Here is a 5,628-nt window from a genome sequence, read left to right as displayed (position 1 = left end):
CTCCCGCCCGCCCCGCGCGCTCCCCGGCCCGGGCGCGGGCTCGAGCCGCCGCCGTCGCCGCTGTCCCCGGGCGCGAGCCCTGCCGCCGCCGCGCGCAGAGCCGGGGCCGAGGCCAGAGCACGAGCCGGGACCGAGCGGCGCGGGAGCGGGCGGGCGCAGGTGCGGTCCCTGTGGTCGGGCCTCGGCGCTCGCGCCCCTCACCGAAGAGGGGAGTGAGAACCGCGGGCGCGTCAAGGGCGAGGGCGGCAGGAGCCCCGGGCCGGCGACGAGGAAGAGGCCTGGGAGCTGGGGCGGGCCGGCCGAACCGCTACCGAGCCTGGGGCTGGCCCGGGAGGAGCGCGCGCCGCGGCGGCGGGGGTCGCGGAGGAGGTGACTTCCCAGCGCCTAATCCCAGGCGTGGCGGGCGGGAGCCTCTCTCGAATGCGGAATCCCTGGATCCAGCATTCTGCTGCTCTCCTGCAGTTCCACGAATTTCTCAAGCCAAGCGGAGAACTCGGTCCTGAAGGACTGGGCATTCAAAACATCCCCAGTTCACAGATGTCTCTTGCCCACCTTCCGTGTGCAGGGCTTTTGATACAAGTGAAAAATTGGGACTGAAAATCAATTGCACAAAACTAATTTTGATGAACAGTGTCATTGAAGGACCTACGAAATCATCTCTCCCTTTTGACAGTATTAGGTTTTAAATACCTGACTGTTGGCTTCCTAGGGTACCGAGAAAGCTTGGAAGTTCAGGTTATCACGAGTCACCTTGCGGCCCCGTTGATGTGACCACTTTAAGACTGCCAGTGTTGAAAAGGGTTGTGTTGACATATGAGAGGCCCAGGAGTGTCAGGCAGTCGGAGGATATCAAGCACAAAAAGGCAGCGTTCATAGTAATCATAGCGGGATATGGTGGATCGGTTTACACAGCCTCAAGGCGGGACTGAGGGAGTTTCCTGTTTGATTTGGATCAGAAACGCTGCAGTCTCGCCCCCAAATATCTCAGTTGCTGGTGGTGAAAATTACACCTTTAGAGATATAGATTCCTTTGGGGCTGATGAGCCTCTATTAAAATGCAAATTCCTCTGGAATGGCCAGTAGCTCAAACCTTTATCAGCCAACACCTTAGCAGGCATGGGATTTATTTTTTAATTTAACCGGACGGCCCAGGGATGCACAGGGGTGGGGATTCCACAGATGGAGTGGCTGACCTCAGAATGCTGGCCTCTGGCCAGAGCTGCTTCTCCTCCAGTCCTATCTGTAACAGGATGAGCTTCTGGCAGGCATCCTTCTGAGCTCTGCAGTACAAATACAAATTTTTTGGAGACATTCTCTACCTAGAAATGCACAGGGCAGCACTTTTTAAGGGCTTGGAATTATACCATCAAGATCCTGGACTGCTTGGAAGTTAGGTTCTCACTGTAGTCACCTCACTCTTTCATTCATTTATTCATTTCTCCAACAAAAGTTCACAAAGAACCATCTAAGCACCTGGCTGCTTTAGGCTCTCAGAGAACATGGATATTCATGTTGGGTATTTCTCTGGCTGATTCATGTTGATGTATGGCAGAAACCAACACAATATTGTAAAGTAATTATCCTCCAATTAAAAATAAATAAACTTAAAAAAAGAGAACATGGATGAATGAAACAGCCAACTCCCTGTCTTCCTGGTGAAAGGTGGAAGGCAGACAAGCATAACAAATAAGTTACATAGTTGATTTACATGTGGTACTCAAAAAATATGTTAAACACCCACAGTGTGCCACACACTGAGGAAATAAGGATGAGCAGACAGGCTTCCTGTACTCAGGGAACTTTCAGGTTAGTGGGGGAACCAGCAGTATGTGGGTAATTGCTCCAAGGCCATGGAGAAGGAAATGGCAACCCACTCCAGTGCTCTTGCCTGAAAAATCCAATGGATGGAAGAGCCTGGTAGGCTGCAGTCCATGGGGTTGTGAAGAGTGGGACAGGACTGGATGACTTCACTTTCACTTTTCACTTTCATGCATTGGAGAAGGAAATGGCAACCCACTCCAGTGTTCTTGCCTGGAGAATCCCAGGAACGGGGGAGCCTAGTGGGCTGCCATCTATGGGGTCACACAGAGTTGGGCACAACTGCAGCAACTTAGCAGCAGCAGCAGTAGCTCCAAGGCCAACTGCAAATATGTTCAGTGTTACAGAGAATTCTACATGGTGCCAAAATAACAGATAATAAGTAGCTTTGGAAAGAGCTTTCTGACCACAGTATGGAAAATTGACTGTGGGATGCCCAAGGAAATGTGGAGAAGTGAGATGCTGTTGCTGCCATCTAGGCAAGAGGAGACAGTGTTTTGGATTAGGGTGGAGATGGTGGTGATACCGAGAATTGGATGGATTTCAGAGGTGTATGGGAGGTGTCAGTGATGAATTAAACATGGATTAGAAATATAGGGGCTGCCAGCTGGCACACCGTGGGAAGAATCACCAAATGCTGGAACCTCCAGTGAACTCCCATCTACATATTAGATGTGCTTCCAGAATGTATATAAATCCTTCTGTTTATAAATGACATGGGGAAAGCTCCAGGCAGCTCAGCAGGGAATTTTGCTGTAGGTGGCTCAGGAGAGAGATCTACCTCCTTAGTAAAATTTGATCAGAGGGAGAGACTGTCAAGAAATTAAAATTACTTTTTGCTCTTCTAAAAATTAATTCTAGGATATCCCTGAATGACCAGTGTTAAGACTCCATGCTCCCAATGCAGGGTGTGTGAGTTCCACCTCTGGCTGGGCAACTATGATCCCACATGCCGTGAGGTGCAGCCAAAAAAAAAAAAAATCTGTGTTTTAGAAAATCTTAAAATTTTATTGTATTAAACCCAGTGAATAATTAAAAGGAGTCGATTTCCTAGAAGTGAATCATAAAGATAGGAGGGGAAGGGTAGGGAGGGTAAGACTGGCAGCTCATTGACCCTCTTTGCTTGTCACTGTTTTTCTTTTATGAAAGGCTGTAATAATACATGTCCTTGTATTGTGGGAGATTCCTGGAGACCCCTGGAATGACCATATAGCAACTTTTTCTTTTCCCTAAATCAGATGAGACTAATAGACTGAGATCATTTTTCTTTTTTTAAAATTTTATCAAAGTATGCCATCTAGTCAAGGCTATGGTTTTTCCTGTGGTCATGTATGGATGTGAGAGTTGGACTGTGAAGAAGGCTGAGTGCCGAAGAATTGATGCTTTTGAACTGTGGTGTTGGAGAAGACTCTTGAGAGTCCCTTGGACTACAAGGAGATCCAACCAGTCCATTCTGAAGGAGATCAGCCCTGGGATTTCTTTGGAAGGAATGATGCTAAAGCTGAAACTCCAGTACTTTGGCCACCTCATGAGAAGAGTTGACTCATTGGAAAAGACCCTGATGCTGGGAGGGATTGGGGGCAGGAGGAGAAGGGGACGACAGAGGATGGCATCACGGACTCAATGGACGTGAGTCTGAGTGAACTCCGGGAGATGGTGATGAACAGGGAGACCTGGCGTGCTGCGATTCATGGGGTCACAAAGAGTCGGACACGACTGAGCGACTGAACTGAACTGAATGCTTGATTTACAATGTTGCATTAATTTCTGCAGCAAAGTAACTCAGTTGTACATATATGTATTCTCTTTCATATTCTTTTCGACTATGGTTTATCACAGGATATTGAATATGGTTTCTTGTGCTGTACAGTAGAACCTTGTTGTTTATCCATTCTATATATAATACTTTGTCTCTGCTAATCCCAAACTCCTCTCCCACCTCCCCACTTGGCAACCATAAGTCTGTTCTCTATGTCTGTGAATATGTTTCTGTTTCATAGATGTGTCATATTTTAGGTTCCATATAAAAGTGATATTATATGGTATTTGTCTTTTTCTTTCTGATTTACTTCATTTAGTATGATAATCTCTAGGTTTGTTCATTCTTGTTGCTGAGAATGACATTATTGCATTCTTTTTAATGGCTGAGTAATATTCCATTGTATATATGCACCACATCTTCTTTATCCATTCGTCTGTCAGTGGACATTTAGGTTGCATCCACGTCTTGGCTATTGTCAGTAGTGTTGCTATGAACATAGAGATGCATCTGTCTCTTTGAATTATAATTTTTTCTGGGTATATGCCCAGGAATAGGGTTGCTAGATCATATGGCAACCCTATTTTTAGTGTTTTGAGGATCCTTCCTACTGTTTTCCATAGTGGCAGCACCAATTTGCATTCCCATGAAGAGTTTAGGAGGGTTTCCTCTTCTCCACACTCTCTCCAGCATTTATTATTTGTACACTTTTACCAATGGCCATTCTGACCAGAGTGAGATGGTACCTCACTGTAGTTTTGATTTGTACTTCTCTAATAATTCATGATGTTGAATATCTGTTCATATGCCTGTTGGCCATCTGTATGTCTTCTTTGGAGAAATGTATGTTTAGGTCTTCTGCTCATTTGTCAATTGGATTGTTTGATGTTTTTTTGAGTTCTATGAGCTGTTTGTATATTTTGGAAATTTAGCCCTTACTGGTTGCATAATTTGCAAATATTTTCCCCCAGCCCATAGGTTGTCTTTTTATGGTTTCTTTTGCTATGTAAAATCTTTGTTTGATTAGGTCTCATTTGTTTACTTTTGCTTTTATTTTTGTTGCCTTGGAAGACTGACCTAAGAAAACACTGGTATGATTTATGTCAGAGACTGTTTTGCCTGTGTTCTCTTTTAGGAGTTTTCTGGTGTCTTGTCCTATACTTAAGTTTTTAAACCATTTTGAGTTTGTTTTTGTGTATGGCAGGAAGGTGTGATCTGACTTCATCAAGAATGTCTTTTCTCCACTGTATAGTCTTGCTTCCTTTGCTGAAGATTAATTGACCGTAGGAGGACTTCCCTGGAGGTCCAGTGGTCTAGACTTCACACTCCCAATGCAAGGAGCACAGGTTCAATCCCTGGTTGGAGAACTAATATCCCACACGCAGCACAGCATGACCAAAAAATAAATAAATTAATAATTGACCATAGGTACGTGGCTTTATTTCTGGATTCTCTGTTCTGTTCCGTTGATCGACACATCTGTTTTTGTGCCAGTACCATGCTGATTTGAGTATTGTAGCTTTACAGTATTGTAAGACCATTGCTCATAAGCAAAGAAGGTGGCTGAGCTTTTTGTGAAATGCAATCATGCCTGTTTGCGCCAAGGGTAGATAAGTAACACTAATGCCTCCCTTACAGGCCCCTTGTTGCAGATTCCTGCTCTTTTCAAAATATACTTCTGCATAAATGGATAAGGAATGAACTTGTTCCTTTGTATCTCCTATAAGATGTAAGAAAGTTATACTTGGATCTCATAGTCCCTGTCTCTGGAAAAGTAATAATCAGTAGAGACTCCACTTCTAGGAATAGCAGGCTAGCAGATTCTCCTGCCAAAGTCAACTAAGAAGACAAATGAAATATTTTTTTAAATATCTGTTTAAACACATGCAAGAATTAGGGAGACAATGAGAGAATACCAGGCCAAGACCTAGGAGGAATCCAGAGAGTGAATGTAGCACTTGGGCAGCCTCTGTCCTGAGCCCTTGTATTCTGCCTCTGGCAACCATGGAGGGTTAGAACTAGGAGTTTTGAGTCCAGGTCCCTCCAAGAGG

Source organism: Oryx dammah, unplaced genomic scaffold, assembly GCF_014754425.2.
Source record: "Oryx dammah isolate SB20612 unplaced genomic scaffold, SCBI_Odam_1.1 HiC_scaffold_16, whole genome shotgun sequence".
NCBI classification, from domain to species: Eukaryota; Metazoa; Chordata; class Mammalia; order Artiodactyla; family Bovidae; genus Oryx; species Oryx dammah.
This window is presented reverse-complemented; position numbering follows the sequence as displayed.